This window comes from Microtus oregoni, unplaced genomic scaffold, assembly GCF_018167655.1.
Source record: "Microtus oregoni isolate MIOR12 unplaced genomic scaffold, Mior012 000056F_ref0000123, whole genome shotgun sequence".
NCBI lineage: Eukaryota > Metazoa > Chordata > Mammalia > Rodentia > Cricetidae > Microtus > Microtus oregoni.
In genome coordinates this window covers 6,133,591-6,153,187 of record NW_024543832.1, presented here as the reverse complement: position 1 = coordinate 6,153,187, position 19,597 = coordinate 6,133,591, and positions in this window count along the sequence as shown.

Below are 19,597 nucleotides of genomic sequence, written 5' to 3'. Positions count from 1 at the left end.
AACAGAAGCAAAGACAAACCATTTATGCAGGTTTATTTGCACAGAAGTTAGTATGTAAATCTCTAACACAGTCCTATGCTTAAAAACTTTCTCAATAAAGGGTTAAAACATATTATGTTTTTTTTTTTTTAAAAAAAAAAAAGCTGATTTGCTTCTTCTTATTTATTTTCCTCTTTTGGGAGAAGAGGTCAGCCCCAAGGTTATGGTCACTCTGCCAGCCAATGTCACTATTGCTATCTACTAAAGCTATACTGTTTGGGCTGCTTTTGTCAGTAGTGGTACTTCAATGTTATTTCCCCAGAGCCCATCCCCGTTTAGACTCCAAATAGATCTCACTTCATTTGTCAGAATTAGACACTCCCCCCATCCCTAATTCATAGACAAGGGAATTTGTTACCAAATCCGATGACCTGAGCCCAGTCCCTGGGACTCACATGGTAGAGAGAGAAGCAACTCCCTCCGTCCTGCACACCATGGCATGCACACACCCCAGCAATAAATAGACGAGGAAAGGAATTATTCCTTTAAAGAGCTTGTTTCTCTCAATCTGGCTAACAAACTATTGATGCGATGAACCCCAAACAAATGGGGATTTCCCCAGGAATCTCATTCTGGAAGAATGACCAGGTTCCGGCCAGAAGGGGAACTTGCTTCCAGTAAAGAAGTCTCACATGGTTCTAACCAATTTGTTAGATTACTGCACTGGATGAGACTGGAGATTGAATAACAACAGGTTAGTGGTGAATGGGACCACACCTTGATTGTTGAGATGTGTATATTCTTGGCTATTTAAACTTTAATCTCACTTTAGGGCCAGAAATAAGGACTTGGGGTGGGGGGGCTGATGCCAGTCTCTTGTCCCTCTTCCCAGTATGACTGCAATGAATATGACATCCATGGAAAGCAGAGCCTCTGAAGATTCAGAAACTATGCTTCTTGCTCATGTGGGATCCATCCCTCATCTATACAGGAAGAGCAAAGATGGAAGAGGGACTTCCCCAAAGAGGGAGTTTTCTGGAAGCCATCCTCTGGGCCAAAAGCAAGCAATGACTGTGAAAGCGATTTCCCAAGAGAATGGAGAATCTTTGTGTCTAAAGAACTCAGAGTTCAGTTACACCTCTGTACTAAACAATATTTTCTTGCCACAGTCCACTCGGGAATCCTCCGTGCTCACTCTTTAAGGAACTCTGAGTCTCCATCACTCTTTTCTCCCATGGATTATCTCATTGAGCTTTGCTCATTTTCCCCCAGCCTAAAAACTATTCTTCGGAGGCAGATGAAACTCAGCATCATCAAGAAGCCCAGTGTGCTGGGAGAAAGTTCAGTTAAGGCGCTAGATGCTCTTTTAGAGGACCTGCGTTTCCTTCCCAGTGCCCATCTCAAGAACCTGTAACTCCAGCTCCAGGGGATCCAATACCGTATTCTGACCTCTGTGGGCACCAGGCATACAAGTGGTGCATAGGACATACATGCAAGCCAAATGCCTACACATGTGCAATTAACTTAAACGGGGTGGGGAGGGCACAAGGAACCATGACATCAGCCCTCTCTCCTTTATAAAGATACAGTGGGAGGGAAGGCCGGTCCCACGTGGGGGCCACGGTGGATCACCTGAGGCCTCAGCTGAGCAGTGGCGGTCACCTGAGGCAACCATGGGTCCCCATGGCGGTGGGAGACTGCAGAGGGTGAGAGACAGGCAGGTCATGCAGAGAGAGTTTGAGTATAGAGTTTACTTAATGGGTTATGGAAGAGAAAGGGAAGGGAGAAAAGGGAGATGGGAGAAGAAGAGAGAGAGGGGGAGGAGAGAAGAGAGAGAGGGAGAGAGGGAGGCAGTAGTTACCTTTTTAGAAGACAGATGGAAAGAGAGAGAGAGAGCACAGGCTGGAGAGGGGGCAGGAGATCTGCTTGCCTTGACAGAAGTGGGAGGGGAAAGGCTGGAAGTGGGCGGGACTTGTCTCTTAAAGGGACATGGTACCCAGGTGACAGGCCAGACCAACAGACCATAACACTGTCACCTTGGGTTTTTAGCAAAGTCAAGTAGCACACAAGCCCTGCAAACATCTGCCTATGAGTTAATAAGCTACAAGAGTCTTATCCAGTGCTAGAATTGTGAAAACAGTGCACACAGACTGCTGAGCTTACTTCTACTTCTCCACATTAATACGTTTATTTCTCCTAACAGGAAATGTACAGCTGATTTTAAAATATTAAGATAAAAAAGCACATTTAAAACTACAAGCTTGTCAAAGTCCCCATTTTTACTCAATGCTATGAAGATGAGAAAGGAGCATCCAAGACCCAAGTCTTATTAGGTTGAGTAGAAATGTAGGCAACTGCTGAACCAGCCTGCCTCCATCCTAGATTAAAACTCGTAAAGAAAAACTAGGCTCATTCCTGCTTCTGACTAAACCTCTGTTTCTCCAGGGTTGGGGTATGTATCCTGTAACATCAACTGCAAGTGGTTCTGTACTACCTGTTCTGGAAACGGCCACCCTACCTTTGATTCAAAGGGTTGTTATGACTTCCTGCTGCTATGCCTACCTTATTATGACCCACCTTTTGACCATGTCTTTGTTCCAGGAGGCCAGTATGGCTAACTTGTTATTTTGCCCATCAAACCCCTCCATTTGGGTTGGTGGTTATTTTCCTTCCATCTTTGGGTCTAACGCATCTATTTGGTCCTTCCTCACCTCCTTCTATTTAGCCTTTCTGGTTCTCTTTTTTGTTTGTGTTTTACTATACTCACAGATGCATTTGCTTGTGTGTGTGTGCGCACACACACACACACACACACACACACACAATTATTGGCTAGATTTCCATCCAGAAAAGCTTTATGGTGAAGCCCAGACTGACTTGATAAAAAGAACACTGAATTGGTATAATGGAGCCCAAAAGCTTTTTTTTTTTTTTTTTACAAAGCTACTTTTAATACTTTGGAGTGTGCCCCAAAGGAATAAAAAACGTTGGGAAGGGGTAACCCCCTCACCCCCAGGAGTGACCCAGGGGTAGAGAGACTACCTGAGGGGAAGGAAGCACAAAAGGAACCCGCTGCAGACTCAGGGCACAGGGAATGCCATTGGCACTGGGATCTGTGAGCACTACAGGAAGCACATGGTGGGACTGGCTCCAGGCACACAGGCATAGGACAAGAGGGTTGGACACGAAGCCACAAAGCTACTTGGTTTCCTCCTTCTTATTTGCCTTTTTCTGCTTCTGCTACGTGATCTCCTAGTCCCTCTGCTTGTGGGCCGCAGCAGAAAGCCCATCATCTCGGCGCTTTCCCTTAACCCAGTCTCTCTGCTTCTTCATGTTCTTCTGGCGGGCGAGCTCTCACTGGTTACCGCGGGTCATGATGAAGGCAGCGGCTCCAACCTGCCTCCATTGCGCCCCCTCGTTCTGCGAGCCCAAAAGCTTTAAGTGTAAAATTTGAGTGCTCATAAAGCTAATCATTCATCTACTTCTAATTCTATCATGAATGTTTTTGTTTTGATGGTGGATAAGTATATAGAATATTTAATTTTGGTGTGTGAGGTTTTATTTTACTTGCAAGATATTTTATAATAAGGTTTATAAAATTAAAAAATAATTTAAAAAAGAATAGGCGATTTCAGGACTACTAATCTGACTGGTGGAGGAGGGAGGGATTGAGAGGCAGGAAGTAGGAGGAGACTGGATAAATCATCAGGTCTGCAATCAGAAAACCAGTACTGAGAAAGCAAGAAGGGAGGACAAGCTGGGGACCCTCACGTTTGTTTTGTTTGTTTTATTGAGACAGTATGTCATATACTCCATTCTGACCTCAGATTCTGATGTATCTGAGGATGATCTTCATCTTGTGGTCCTCCTGCGTTCACCCACCAGTACTGGGATTAAAGGCACACGCCACTTCATTTATTCTGAGTGAGGAAATGAGTTCGAAACGATCAACTGGCCATTTGCTTCTTTACCTCACTCTCTGACATAATTTAAGAAAAAGTCCTGCAAAGCAGAACTGGAGTGTATTTCTCAGTTATGCAATGTTAGGGACAGAACCCAGCCTCCTGTGTGCAGAGCAAGCACTCTACCACTGAGCTACAGCCCCAACCACTCTCAAGTACCTTGCTTGTAGAGACTCATACAAATGTTTGTGTTTCTTCACTACATTTCATGGGAAAATGTTACAATACTGCCTCCAGTAAGCTCAAAATTCAGATCATGGTAAGATTCATGCACATTTAGTTGAGAAATATCAGTCTTACAGATTATGTATTTAGTATAATCTCGATAATCTTGCAACCCTTTCTCCATTGCAGGTGATAGATCCCTTAGGAAATATCTACTGCCTTTACCTGTCCCTAAAGTCCCTGAACCTGTCCTGTCTGTCAGAACTGAGCCTTTATCTTCCACAGTGGCTGAAGGTCAGACCCTGGATCTCAACTGTGTGGTGGCAGGACAAGCCGACTCACAGGTCACTTGCTACAAGCCTGGGGCAGCCTGCCTGATACCAGGTACTCATTCCTAGAATGTGAAAAGGTGCACAGGTCACATTGGAGGTAGCTATGGGGCCCACGCTGGACTCTAGGAAGCCCTCTTATATCAGGCTCAGGGCTGCCCAGGTATGAGGCTCCTGCCTCAACATCCTTCAGGACTTCCCAGTGGATACTGGAGAATACATTTGTGGGAAGGCAATGAGCAAGAGGCCATCATCAGAGTCGTGTTGTTTGGTGTATGATTGTGTATATCAGTAGTCATTTTCAAAGAGCATATCTAAACTCCAATCTGGGTCACTGCCTCTGTGCTGATGTCTCAGCAACAGCACAGTTTGTGGGAGAAGCTTAGCAGCACAGATCTCAGAGCCCGAGTACCAACTTCTAAGTTAACTTTCAGTCCTGAGCTCCAGCCATAAAATGCAACTGTGGAATTCTCACCTCATGAGCAAACACTGTAGCAGGAAGAAGACACCCCGTCACAGTCCCACCATCCTCCTCCAGACTGTGACAAAAGAACTCCTGTGAGCTTCTTGAGCTGAGCATTGAGGACTCATTCGTCAGAATTAGGAAGAAGGCACTGCCAACTTTGACTCAGCCATTGACCGCTCTGATCCTGCTCTGACTGAAATTGAAAAGCCTAGCAACCATGGTAAGAAGTTATAGTTGTGGGAGATGGGCAAAGTGGAGCCCCTCAGGCCTGTCAGCGTCCTTCCCAGTAAACTGAGTGGTTTGATCTGTAGGGAAACTGTATATCAAGCCTCCGAAAAATGTTCGGTAGGTTCTCCTTTCTTAAAATTCTTACGGCTCAAAACATCATGCTGTTGGGGAGGCCATTCACCCATTAGCTTCTTTAAAGGCAAACATTGTGCTTTGTCCACGTTTTATTTTCCTTGTTCTAACAGGCTGAACTAAGACCCTGGCAGTTGCTGAGAGTTGATTAACATTTGTTGATGTCAAGTTTTCAATCACCTTGGAAACAAAAACTGATGAGAAAGGAAGATTAGTCAGGAGCCAAAATGATGTTTAATAAATGATAGCTTTTCAGGTTTTGGCTCAGCATGTAAGCAGGGAGGATGTGTACAGGGAATGCCTGCACACCCTTCTTCCTACTGCAGCCTGACAAAACCAGCTGCAACCAGCAGCAACCAGTCTCCTCTGAATGAATTTTAGGAGGTTTATTTTGTTTCCTGATGGCACATACTGAAGGTATGCTGCTTTTGTTGCTCAAAGAGGTTTTCAAGTTTTAATATGATGTGGAGAGGTACGTGGCCCAGGACACAAGCCGATCAGCGGTCATCTCTCATCATTGACTTCTTTTGCTGTTCAAAGAGGTTTTCAAGTTTTAATATGATGTGGAGAAGTACATGGCCCAGGACACAAGCCGACCAGAGGTCATCTCTCATCATCGACTTCTTTGATGCATTTCATCCCATCTTCACTGAAAGCGGGTCTGTTGTAGGTTTCCGTCACTCGAGCTTCCGTGTGTTTTAAAGACAAGACCCTGAAAAATGGAACAGAGAATGAGGAAAAGCAAAATCATCAACTGGCCATATGCCTGACAGAAATATTAAGAAAGAGCCTTGCAAAGCAGGGATGGAATGTGTTTCTTATGTCCAAGGCAGATGAGTCTCAACCTCTTGCACAGGCTGAACCACGCAGATGATCCCCATCTGATATGGCCATTTTAGGGAAGTGGGGGAGGGGGACACTTGCCTGCCTTGGTCACATAGCTCTTGGCTGAGCCAGGACTAGAATCCAGCTTTGGGAATCTGTGCTGCCTATTTTGCCAGCCAGTGTTAGGGAAACCACGAAGGCAAACAGATATTCCAGTTTTAAGGACACCATTGTCTAGAAGATTATTCCGAAGCTCTTGGTTTTCTTGCCTCAGCCCCATTCCAAATAGAAGAGGGTGGAGAAGAACTCTCGTAGCGTAGACTTCCTATCAGTTTGTAGCTAATGTTGGAAGGCACTAAACACGTTTTTGACCTCAAGTGACTCTGGAAGGACCTTTATTTTGTAGAAAGGTTGAAGTGCAGGGAAGCTAAGAACCTTTCCTGTGTCATGCAAGCATTTAAATGCAGCTTCTCAAAGCCGTTCTTTTCCTAATGTGGAAATAGAGCCATTCACTGATAGTCCTCCTGGCTCTGGTGCGGAGTGTCATGACTACTACTGTACGTGTGGATGGAGTGCCAGGCTGACTACTGTACGTGTGGATGGAGTGCCAGGCTGACTACTGTACGTGTGGATGGAGTGTCATGACTACTGTACGTGTGGATGGAGTGTCATGACTACTGTACGTGTGGATGGAGGGTCATGACGACTACTGTACATGTGGATGCAGGGTCATGATGACTACTGTACGTGTGGATGGAGGGTCATGACTACTGTACGTGTGGATGGAGTGTCATGATGACTACTGTACGTGTGGATGGAGTGTCATGACTACTGTACGTGTGGATGCAGGGTCATGACGACTACTGTACGTGTGGATGGAGTGTCATGACTACTGTACGTGTGGATGGAGTGTCATGACTACTGTACGTGTGGATGGAGTGTCATGATGACTACTGTACATGTGGATGCAGGGTCATGACGACTACTGTACGTGTGGATGGAGGTTCATGACGACTACTGTACGTGTGGATGCAGGGTCATGACTACTGTACGTGTGCATGGAGTGTCATGACTACTGTACGTGTGGATGCAGGGTCATGACTACTGTACGTGTGGATGCAGGGTCATGACTACTGTACGTGTGGATGGAGTGTCATGAGTACTGTACATGTGGATGGAGTGTCATGACGACTACTGTACGTGTGGATGCAGGGTCATGACGACTACTGTAAGTGTGGATGGAGTGCCTGGTTTTGAACACACAGAAGAGACTCAGTTCTGTTCTACATCTGGAATACGTTCCCGTTTTAGTTTTCAACATACTCTATATCCTGAAGCACACTGACTTGTGTTGAGAAGAGGAAGTAGAAGCTCTCACAAAGGTCAGGACAGGGCAGACATAGACTGAAAGTTCTAGATGATAATTTCAAAGTGTCAAAATAATCTAGTTGCAAATTACAGGGAATTGGGTTCCAATCTTGTTATCTATGAGTGAAAGTTGCAGGTAGTGTTTCCAAAACAATGTGTTTGATATGCAGGAAAAGTGTTACCTCCATTACACGGTGTTTTGTTTTGTTTTTGTTTTTTTTTCAAGTCCTTTTATTTTATTGATCTTATTCTGCTATGTTCTATATAAACTGAAATGATAAAATCCCATCCATTCAATAATTGCTAGTAGATATCAGAAATTATTTTCCCATTTCTTGATGTAAGTGCACTCTTTTGTACCCTGCTTCTGAAATTATAGTCTAAGTATAAATGTGATATAGTTTATAAAATCCAATCTGCATGCAGCGTTTCAGAAACACATCTATTATATTTAGCCAAGAAAATTCTTTCCACTTGATAGCAGTTGAGGCGGTTTCACTTAAGAGGACGCTGAAAACACAAATAGAAAGACTAGTATGCTTGATTCAGTTCCGCGAGGAAAGTATGGAGGACTGATAAGGAGGATCAAGTGGCTAGAATAAGTCAGACTATTTTTAAATTCAGTAAGTGACCCCAGAAAAGATCATCCCACAGACTCCTGCATGGAAAGGTGTTCATCGCTGGAATCTCAACAGCCAGCTTTGGTTCAACTTTCTACCACATGGAACTTGAGAGGATAACGACGTTCAATAATAAATCCACTCTTGCCTGAAAGTTTGAAAAAGATGTGCTTGGCCCGTGTTTATCATTTTATTAGCACAGTGTTTTGTTTTGCTTTCTTTTTTCCATAGATAATACTTAATCATTATCCAAAAATCAAAAATAAAAAGTAAGTTTTAATCTGAGATAGAGAAAAGGGTTTCCAGAGAGCTAGTGGATGAAGATTTGGACCAAAACACACACTGTAGAAGGTTAAGAATTCCAGAGGGCACTATGCAAGTTAGTGCTTCCGTTTCTGCTGGTTATTCTGTGGGCAAAACAATATGGAAAAGCCTGCTTAAACCCATTTTCTGACACAACACCTCTTATCATGGCCATTCTTCTCTGAGGCAGGAGGCAGCAATATCATTTGTCTGAAAATAAGTTAACTACAAAGGAGTCTAAGGCTCTTTGAGCAAGCCACCAGCCAAAGAGAGGCACTGGGGCAAGCGTCCTGACCGCCACTGGCGGTCATGAAACGTCAGGGATGACTCCAGCATGCTAATGCTGACTTAACACATTTTTAGAACCCTCTGTCTGCATGCACCTTGCAGTTAGGAATGAATTGAGCTGAGTTGTTTATGTGAAGGGATTTGCCTTTCTTGAAGTCCTCCTTGGTACCGGAGTGATCTTTCTGCTATTTAGAGCACTCATTGCTCTTATAAAGGACCCAGGTGGAGGCTCTCAGCCATCTGTAACTCCAGTTCCCGAGGATAGGACACCCTCTTCTGGCCACTGTGGGCACTGCACACATGTGATGCACAGACATACACACAGCAAAACACGTACACACATAAAATAAAACAAATAAATCATGTTTTTCGGTCCTCTTTGCTCAGGATGTTAGAGCTACCCCAGTTCCCAGGTGCTCAACTATCACAGGCTGTCCATTTCACCATCCCAGAGCTCATGGAGAGACTGTAATCCCGAACTCAAACGATTAACATGAAGTTCTGCCTCTTTCCCACATTGATCATGGGATTTCATTCTCTAGATCACATCTTGGGGATGCTGCCATTTGTCCCTGCCTGCCCTGCCCAAAACCTAGCTCCATGGTGCTGGATAAACAAACCTCACTAGTGACACCTGCTTCCAGGCCTTGAGCAGCAAGAGTGATCAGTTAGCCTCTCTTCCTACACGTGTTTTAATATGCGTCCCAGAGAAAAGCAGGTCCTGACCCAGAATAAAAGCGACAAAATCACTGTGTCCAGCTACTTCAGAGGATTGCTGGGGTACGAGGAAATGGAAAGGGACTTTCTTCCTTTCCTAGTTCTAAAAGTGGAATGTTCTTCCTCACTGAAAGTGGTAACTCACATATCAAGACAGCTAAAAACAAGGGGCAGGAGATTGCCATCCTGGAAGCCATACTGTTTCCATGTCTCTCTGGTACAGCAGTGTGCATTGTATTTCCCTAGCTAGGATGCCGACTGTTTAAGAAGGAACAGACCACACCTGGGATAGGCAAGTCAGAATTCTAAGATGTTTTCTTGTGAATACACAGTTCACAAGTGCTTAATGCCACCTGACTTGAAGGCAAACCCAGTTTACAGGCTTGGGGGGAACTGTCTGAAGCTGAATGCATAAAATGCGGGTGGGGGGTGGGAATGGACAGACGTGAGTCAAATAATCATAGATGTCTCCGAAATGGTGTATTCTAAGGCCTTTCTTTATTAAAGGGGAGAACTCATGGAACAGAAAAGGGGGTCCAACCTCAAGGTGTGGAGGCAGGAAGAAGAGAGGGAGGAGCTATCCAGTTCAGTGGCTTTTTGGGAACCCAAAAGGCACACCGCCACCTGGTCCATCCTCTTAAAGGCCGTTGGCTGAAGGAGTTTCTCCATCACCTCCCCCTTTTGTCTAAATAAGAGAGTTCCAAACCCAATACAAAACTATATACACTAAGAACAGACATCAAGTATAAAATTAGAATTACAAACAGCTTAAACAATATTAAGCAATGAGCATAAATGTTTTAATAATCATTCTATCCTAAGGAGTCTAAGTCTTGTGTTAGAAATGGCTTGACTAGATCATAAGAGGAAGGTAACTACGACTATCCCATTGAAGACCTGAGAAGGGAGATAATATTACTTGAGTAGGCAGGGAGTGTAATCAATCAGCTTCCAAAATGTGCAGTAGATGACAGAGACAACTGGTTACCTGGGCAATCACCCAAAGTCTCATTTGCAGTGTTGAAGCAACCAACTTTGACTAAGGCCTAGACTGACTGACAGACCATTTTCAGAGGCAGGAAGATTTTCAAAACCATCTTACCATGTCTTGGCAAGATTTGACAGTCTTTTTTCTTGTATCCTGCTTGTCCAGTCTAGACATCGTGGACTTTGTCAGTAGTCGAGGCATGGGCAGTTCCTTGCCTCTTGACTTAGGTTTTTACTTCCTCTGTACTTCCAGAGCATAGGAGATCATATATGCACTCAGGGTCACCAACGGGTTCTAGGCAGGATATTCAACAATGTATGTTTTGAGTTCACATACCTCCTATTTATTTGCTATGGTACTGCCTTTTCTCTGAAGAAAATACTTTTTATAATATAACTAACATGGGAGGCAAGTCCTAGGGTGAATTGGAAATACTTGTCAAAAAGAAGACATAATTGTTATTTCTGTCTGCAGGATTTCTAATACTTCAAGGGCAAGGGCAGGGTCGAGGGGGTGGGGTGAGAGTAGGGAGAGTCACATGGCTTGCACAGCCATATATGCAAATGAGAAAGGCATCAAGGGCTACATGCTAAGCACACACTTGATCACAGACTTTATCACCACACAGAATAGTTTTATTAATAGTTGCTTCTGTGACAGAAATCGATGGGAAAGACTTGGAAGTCACATTCTATTCTCTTGAATTGGCCATCATAAAAAATTTTTTTAGCCAATGCCTCATCTTAACACAACTGAATCCTGGTTCTCCACCTCCTAATTTACTTCAAGCAAAAAGATTTGATACATAACCAAGGGACATGGTTTGAGTTTTTAAAAAGCTGTTGGAGAAGGCAGTCCTTAGAAAGATGCTGTTAATACTTCTGATATTAAGAGATCTGTTTCCCTTATTTGGAATGCTCATAAAGATGGAATCTAAATATTTAAATGCTTCAAAAAATACCTGACAACTCGAAAATGTCTTAAAAGCCTATAAATCTGGCACTGGATAATCAGAATCAACTAACAGAATTCATTTTTATTAAAGCATTCCAAATGGCCAAGTCACCGAATTGGTTTAAGGCCATAATGGCATAATCCCTTCCTCAGATCCTTGGAGAGGCAAAGTAATCACAGATTAAGCAAGTTCAGCTGCACAGAGTGTTTTCATAAGCTAAGGAGAATCGCTCCATGAGAAATACTTCTGGTATGAATGATGAGATTTGAGAAAGCACCATTTTGGTATAAAATGATCAGGTTGCCTGGGTTGTAAATTACACCTAGCCCAGTTCTCCTTCACTTCCACCCAGTTCTCGTTCTCCCTGATGACAAACAGAATTCTGAACATGGAGGAAATGAACCAAGTGATGAGGTGAACGAGAACCTGACCCTACCTAGTTTTTCTTCTGCCTCCCACCATTTTGTTATGTGTAATAACGGAGCTGGCAGCAGGAAGTAATCAACAGAGATGTGCAGAGCCTGGAAGCAATGAGAGGGCAATGTCTGCTGCCAGGGATGCAATCTTAACTCACGGCTACCATCCCATCCCTAACACTCATCCTCCTAGGGATGGAGAAAAGCACACTGCAATGTTTTACTCTCTCTACAAGAACTGAGGGACCCAAGGTCTCATCACAGAAGCCCTGCAGATAATGGATGGGGAGTGAAAAGATCACCATCATCCAAAGGAGCCCCGCTTCTGTTTGCCCTGGAGTCAGCTGTATATCTTTCCCTGCTGCGCTGGGGAGTCAAGGAGTCGGTGGTCTATAGGCCCCTTCCTGTAAAATCAAAACACTGGCAAGTTACAGGAACTTATTTTTAGGCAAAACGGGCTGGCTCCACATGGTCTCATGCAGAAGCAGGCAGAAACAGTGGATTTTAATCCTGCGACTATAACACACAAGTTGTGAAACATTGAGCAAGCCGCTGCATTTCTCTAAGATCGGTTTGTTCCTTTGTAAAACGAGGCTATTGCAAATACTTTCCAGTCTAAAAACAAGAGTTTCTGAGTATGTAAAGCCTTCACTCAGTGTCTACCAGAGAGGAAAGAATCAAGACATTGACTCAGAATCATTATTACAAAAGGTTTTAAAATAATTCCTGTGGGGCTGGAGAGTGGCTCAGTGGTTAAGAGTGTCTGTTGCTCTTGCAGAGACACAGGTTCAATTTCTCACAACCAACTCTAGCTCTAATTCCAGGAGCACTAACTCCCTCTTCTGACTTCCATGGTCTTCATGCATATTCATGGTGCACATAAATACATGCATGCAAAACATTCAACACACATAAAACAAATAAAAATCATAACTTGCTCACAGTGTCTTTGCAAGCCTGTACGTTCAGCTAGACAGTCATGGTCTTTCAAATGTTTTCTGAATGTTAGACACACACACACACACACACACACGTATATATTTGCAGTGCTTGATAAGTGACAAAGTCAGTACAATTGTACACATAATGGCTTCCAGCTGATTACTATGGAGATTTACCACATGGACATCATTACTTGTTAGCTGGGGTCTTGAGGTTCCGTAGCTGCCTACCTCTCTGACCTCATCTTTCTCTGTTCCATAATATCCAACCTCTGGGCATTGGAGTCACTACATGATCTCACAGATGGCAGAGGTCGGAAAATATTTCTGGCAAATACCTCCCCAAGCTGGAGCGTGTGTGTGTGTGTGTGTGTGTGTGTGTGTGTGTGTGTGTACATGCACACACTCCTCCCTTAGGTTGGCACGTGAGCTAAATGCCTAGCAGCCGCCTCTTGGCTGAGCTCCATCCTCACTAGAGTTGGCGCCTGTGGAAATGGTTTTGGCTCCGGCATTTTCCATGAGACTGTCTATCATGAAGAATTTTCGCACGGCTAATGATTTCTATTTTTATGAATACTTGAAAAATACACGCCTCACATAAGAGTTCTGACCTCCTTTTATCTTTCCAGGGGAAATTCTTCCATAAAGAGGTGTCATCTCTTTTATATATGTTTTGTGGTGGGCTATTTATAGTGCTGTGAAAATTAGAGAATACAGTATTCCTTTTGACTTTCAGAAAAATTGGTAAGCTTCAAATTGCATGTCAAGGGAAAAATGATCTTATGAAAAAATTAACAGGCTTTACTGTCTTCCACTATCCCATCACCATTCCACTGCCATCCACACAGAGGATGAACATAAAGCAAAACTAACATCAAAATAAAAACCTGCTCTATCTGCTGGGATGCAATTGGTGCACTGCCGAAGACGGCATGAGGCACACTAGGAGAGTGAGAGGGCTTCTCTCCAAATGCAAGCCTGCGGGAAAAGCTTTCTAAGAGAATGACTGGAGATGACTGTGTGGAGCCGAATGCGTATGGCATTAATTGGGATTTTCTCCAGCGGTCCTTTCTTCCTGTTGGAGTCGCCCAGGAAAACACGGGTATGTCACGTGACTCCAAGAGCTCTCAGGTCACCCGGAGCTCTCTCCGCTGACATTTACTATTTCTTCGCTGTCATTTATGGCTGTCAGAAACAGCAAAATTGTTATTGTACCTAAAAACTGAAAATATATTAATCCAAAGAAAGAACAAAATGTCTTTCTCCGTGGCCATTTATCGAAATATCAAGGGAACACGCCACACTCTAGCACCCGTGAAAAGGAAGAAAGACAAACTCCAGGTGTATCTCCACAAAGTAAGGAAAAACCTTTTCATCAATTTTCCTCCTCTCCCTCTTCAACTTTGTCTTAAAGGAAAAAAAGAAAAAAAGAAAAAAAAAACGAAAGAAAAAAGCAAACAAGAAGCTGGAGAGCTGGCTCCATAGCTAAGAATGCTTGCTGCTCTTGCAGAGGCCCTGGCTCGTTCCCAGGACCTGTATCAAGCAGCTCACACTCCTCTAACTCCAGCTCCAGGGGGTACCAGGTCTTCCTCTGGCCTTGGCAAGTACCTATAGATATGTGACAAACTCATGCACATGAATAATTTTTTAATATAAAAATATGTAAATGAGCAACAATAAACTCAGTTGATCAAGGGTTTGTACATGTTGACTAACTTTTTAAAAGAATAATTGAATTTTAATTTTATTTATATTTTTGGTAATTTTTTAAAGGCTTATTTTTATTTTGTGGCATTGGTATTTTGTGCATGTGTGTCTGTGTGAGGGTGTCAGATTCCCTGGGACTAGAGTTCCAGACAGGTGGCACCTGCCAGATGAGTGCTGGGAACTGAACCTGGATCCTCCGGAAGAGCAGCCAGTGCTCTTAAACACTAAGCTATTGCTCCAACCCCATGACTGATTAATTTAAAAAAGGAAATCTAATTTGTACTTTGGTACCCAATACTTCCTCTGACAGACTCTCTCATTTTGATGTCGCTGGTACTGACACTCACTTCAAGGTCTGCTACAGCCTGTTTGGCTATTGAACCACTAAGACAAAGGGCAGAGTTCTTCATAAATTTGAAAATATCTTCCGCAGTTCCCCAAACACAAGAGGGTTCCACACCATAATTGAAATGTCCAACATTACTACCTACTATCATGGTATATATAACTGGTCAGTGGTGGCACACAGCTTTAATCCCAGCACTCGAGAGGCAGGCAGAAGGAGGAAGATCTCTGCGTTCAAGGACAGCCAGGGCTACATAGAGAAACTCTATTCCACACTCCACCCCCTCAAAAGGTATATAGTCATTCAGGTTTAGGAGTTACTGGCTCTAACCACTTAATGTAACACCAACTCTAAAATACAGAATACTCAATGAGTAGAGGAGGCACAAGACAATGCACGTCCTCTGGAGGGTGAAGAAGCACCGTCCACTCACTAGCAGCATGGTCAGTCCATGGTGAGAAGTGACTTTTCCAGGGACGTGCACATGCTGTAGTCTATCTGTCGGCAGTCAAGCCATCCCTAGTTCCCAAGAGCTGATGCCTTAACCTAATACACAGCCATATGTGGTTCTTCTTCATAATCTTCCTCATGTGACTAAGTACTCGGGGACCTGGACTGTGCCCGGAGCCCCATCTTTGGCTGACATCTTAGCAAGGCCATGAGTACATGCTCCTGTCAAGAAGAAAAGCAATTATTTGTTTGCCTCATTTTTCTTTTTCTTTTCTTTCTTTCTTTTTTTTTTTCAACATATAACCACGCTTGATTGGCTTGTTTTATTGAAGGACGTGGGGTAACAACAAGTGAAGACAGCTGGGACCCCAGGTTGGGAAGAATATCCTCCCCTCCCCGTAGGCTCCCACTGCCCCCAAATAAAAAATAACCAACTATAGGGGAGCAGCCGAGACAGAGACAGGTTTGGGGAGGCAGTGAAGAGACCATGCATGTGCTGAGAGGGCCCAAGGTGGCGCTGGATGAGTCTGTCTTCCTTGCAGGCATGTATAAATATAAAGATAAGCCTTTCTCCCCCCCCCCCCGCCCCAGTGCTGCTCGCCACCGTCCCAGCTCGCCTTTCCACATTTGTTTGCCTCATTTTTCACATCTGCGTATCTTTCAAGAAAGAAAGAGTCCATGCTTACAGAAATTCGCATGGATCAAAGAGGTCAGGATTTCTCCTCAGTGTAAATATAACTCAGCTTCATGAAATCCTGTTTGCTGTAGTGATTGGGAAACCTTTTTCAAAACAATCAGCATAACATACCAGCTAGACAAGCCAACAGTTTTGTTCAAATTTCCAAGCCAAAGCAACAACAACTCAATACACAATCCTTCGGAACCGTGAAAGTACTCCAGCAAACGGATGAGGGTAATTTGTGATTAGCTGTGATTCAGGGTGTGCATGCATGTGCATGCTGCTAAAATAGCTTCTCATGTGCTCCAAAAACAGCCTGCTTCCCAGCGAGCCCCCACCCCCACCACAGTATGCCTGTTGGCACTATTAATTTGCTTTCCATCTCATCTGTCCCTCCCCCTCCACTCTTTCTCCCCCATCACTACTGCAAACAGAATTGAGAAATGCAAGGTTTGAAGGGCTTTTGTGGTGAGAGCCATTTGCTCTCATGGAAGCAAACAGCAAGGCAAATCAGCCTGATATCTGAATTTTTTTAGACACGTAATAAACCATTGGCTTATCAAGGCCTCTTATCTGATAGGGAGAAAAAGCAAAGGTAAACTTCAGGGCTCGTGGCATTAAAAGACAAATGAGATGTCATAATTATCAAAGTAGCTAATTTAGAAAATTAAGCCGTTCACACAGGTGACATAATTGCTTGTCACGATCACTCTTTTCTCATTAGCTTCTCCATTCAGCACCTACACACTGCCCAAGTCTTTGGCCCTGCTCAGCAGCCTGTGTGCGCTTGGCAGCTTTCACCCTTGGGTCCTGTGACAAATACTTGGATTTTTGAACAGGTCTCCTCAAACCCCCGGCAGAAAATCTTTCTTTCACAATTTGATATTTGGTTTTATTTTAAATTTGTTTGGAGCCAAATATTCTTTTGAAATAGTTAATATCAGGAGAGTGTCTGGAGAGTTAAAGGACACATCATGATTCCTTAGAACCCACAAAGGGTTTCAGTGCAAAGTCATATTTTAAAACCTCAAAGGTCAAGGAGGATTTGTCTTTGCTTTCCCAATCTCTCAATGGAAGAAAAAGAAACAAGCTCTCAAGGCCTCCTTAATGATCTGTTTGGTTTCCAGACTCCAGCCTAATGTAAGGAAATTTAGTGTAGGAGAATTAGTTATAAGATTGGCTGTACCTACTGTTACCTGTCAGTAGGTTCAGAAGTTACTAAGGTAACATCTAAGAAGGAAAATGAGCGGTGTTTGCTGTGTCTTGCTAAAGCCAGCTCTGGAAACGCTGCTCCAAAGCCGGAAGAAGGGACTGGATGGGACTCTGGTGTCCTGTAAAGTCAGGACATGACTGACAGGACTTACACAGGGACGATTGTGATGTCATTTGTTTGAAAAGGGTCTTCTTCCTGGTATTGGTGGTGCATGCCTTTAGTCTCAGCACTCGGGAGGTAGAGGCACCTGAATCTCTATGAGCTTGAGGCCAGCATACTCTACCTCCGCAGAGAGTTAGTTCTTTGACAGTCAGGGCTACATAAAGAAACAAAACAAAAAAAGAAAGAAAGAAAGAAAGAGAAGAATTAGAAAGAAAAAAAAGAAAGAAAAAGGACTTTCATTCTGAATTGCTGCCGTGAATCTATCTATCATCTGATTGCTTCTGTGATCTTCATGCAACTACAGTGTTTGGATTTCATTAACTTCGAACTAGTGAAGCATTTGCATTAAGATGTTACAACATATAAAATCCAAGAGAAAAACAAATAAAACAATTCAACCAAATCTGAAGCCTATGAACTTCACTTCCTCTCATAAAGGAACTTGGTGGTAGTTGGGCTCTAAGGGCTTGCAGTGACAGAATTTGTCTTCCTCAAAACAAAGCATGACTGTCCACATGATGTCCAGATGGACAGGACCAAAGACTGAGACAGAAAAGAGACATAGGACAGACAACCTGCCTGAACTTTCTTTGTCTACTGTATCTATCCTTCAGGCTATGAGGATTTTAAATAAGAAAGGTGACCTGTGGTCCTCCTGGCAGGAGAGAGACGAGGAGAGAGACCATCTGTGCAGAAAGTGAGCCCCGGTGCAGCAGGGCCAGTCCGTGCCTTAGGAATGCAGCAGTGGAGAAGGGGGAGTGAAGGGAATGACTGCCAGAGACACATTCACACCGGGCTGCTCAGCAATGCGACCATTCACTGCCCTTGGGATTTTCTATGGAATCCACTCAAATTCTGGTACAACTCTTTCCAGCTGTGCTGCTGAAGCCCCAAAGGAAGCCCAGACTTCTGTTCTTTGGCTGTTCCTACCCCAGCCTATATAACTGTAATTTCTTGTAGTGTCTTCCAGAAGGTTATATTGGAATTATAAAGTTCCGTGGCTAAAATATTTGGAAAGCTGCTAGCAGCTGAGAAGGGCAGCGTGTGACTCAAAGAAATTCAGATCGGGATTTGTGTTAGTTTCTTTTCTCGTGACTGCAATAAGATGCCTGACCAAAGCAAGGGTTTTTCTTTGAATCACAGTTGAAGGGTTACAGTCCATCATAGCGAGGATGTCATGGCAGCAGCAGCATCTGAGTTAGGAATCAGAGAGAGATGAACACTCTCACTCATCTGACTTTCTCTGTTTTTATTCAGTCCTAGACTCCAGCCCATAGGATGCTGCTACACACATTCAGGATGCATCTTCCCACCTCAATTAAGCCAATCTAGAAACTCCCTCAGACAGGACCAGAGGTTTGTCTCCTGTATGTTCTAGGTCATGTGGAGGTGACAGTATTAACAATAGTGTTCTTGAGAAGGGACCGCATCATTGGTTGAGTAAACCCAATGGAGAAACCTTTGTTGGCCCAAGAAATCACCTGTTCTTGTCTCCACAGATCAGCAACAGGTCACAATAGGTCACTGGAAGCCACCATGGGAAATGGAATTGCTCTTTTTAGCTCTCACCATATGCTGTTTATACCAACCAGACACTTGTGACTTTCCCAATGTGCACTGTTAGCTAGACTTGACTCCCTGGGCGTCTGTGAGGAACTAAAAGGCTGTCTTACCAGAAAGGAGGGAAAACAGTCTGTTCTGTCTTCTGATGATGTCAGCAGCAACAAAGCAAGGGATGCAGAGAAGTCTGGGCATTTTTTACAGAGTGGAACTGGTACGTGATATTAGTAAGATAGAGAATGCGTGCTTAATTCTGTGTTTATCCTCAATACAGCCTTAAACACTTTCGTGAGCCACACCTACAGGTGACAAATGGGACTTAAACATAGTGTATCTGAAGCCAACAGCTGCACTGCACCATGGGAATACTTCTCATGTGGCCTTTCAACCTAGGGGTCTCCAAATGTTAAGTCTAGGAATTGGAAGTATTATGGACACTTTCAAATTGGGGATATTATAGTAACTGGGCATGGTCACTGAATGTCTGTTGAGTAGAATACTTAGTATAAATCATGCCTTACACATATTATGTCTTTGCTGTTGTTCTGAAGTTAGTAGTATATTTGCATTGAATTGAATGAAAGTGTCAGTCTCTGGCAGACTGGAAAATAAAACTCATCTCTAGGTGCCGCCTGGGGAATGTCATGATGCTCCAGACTGGACTACTCTTTAACTCTTCCAATACAATGGATGCAAAACAGAGAAGGTGTGGTACCTGGTTTAGCCTGAGTCTTCTTGCCTCCATGAGGAAAGATGCAGTTTCTCAAGGATGTGGCTCAGTTCAGCTGCTGAATCGCT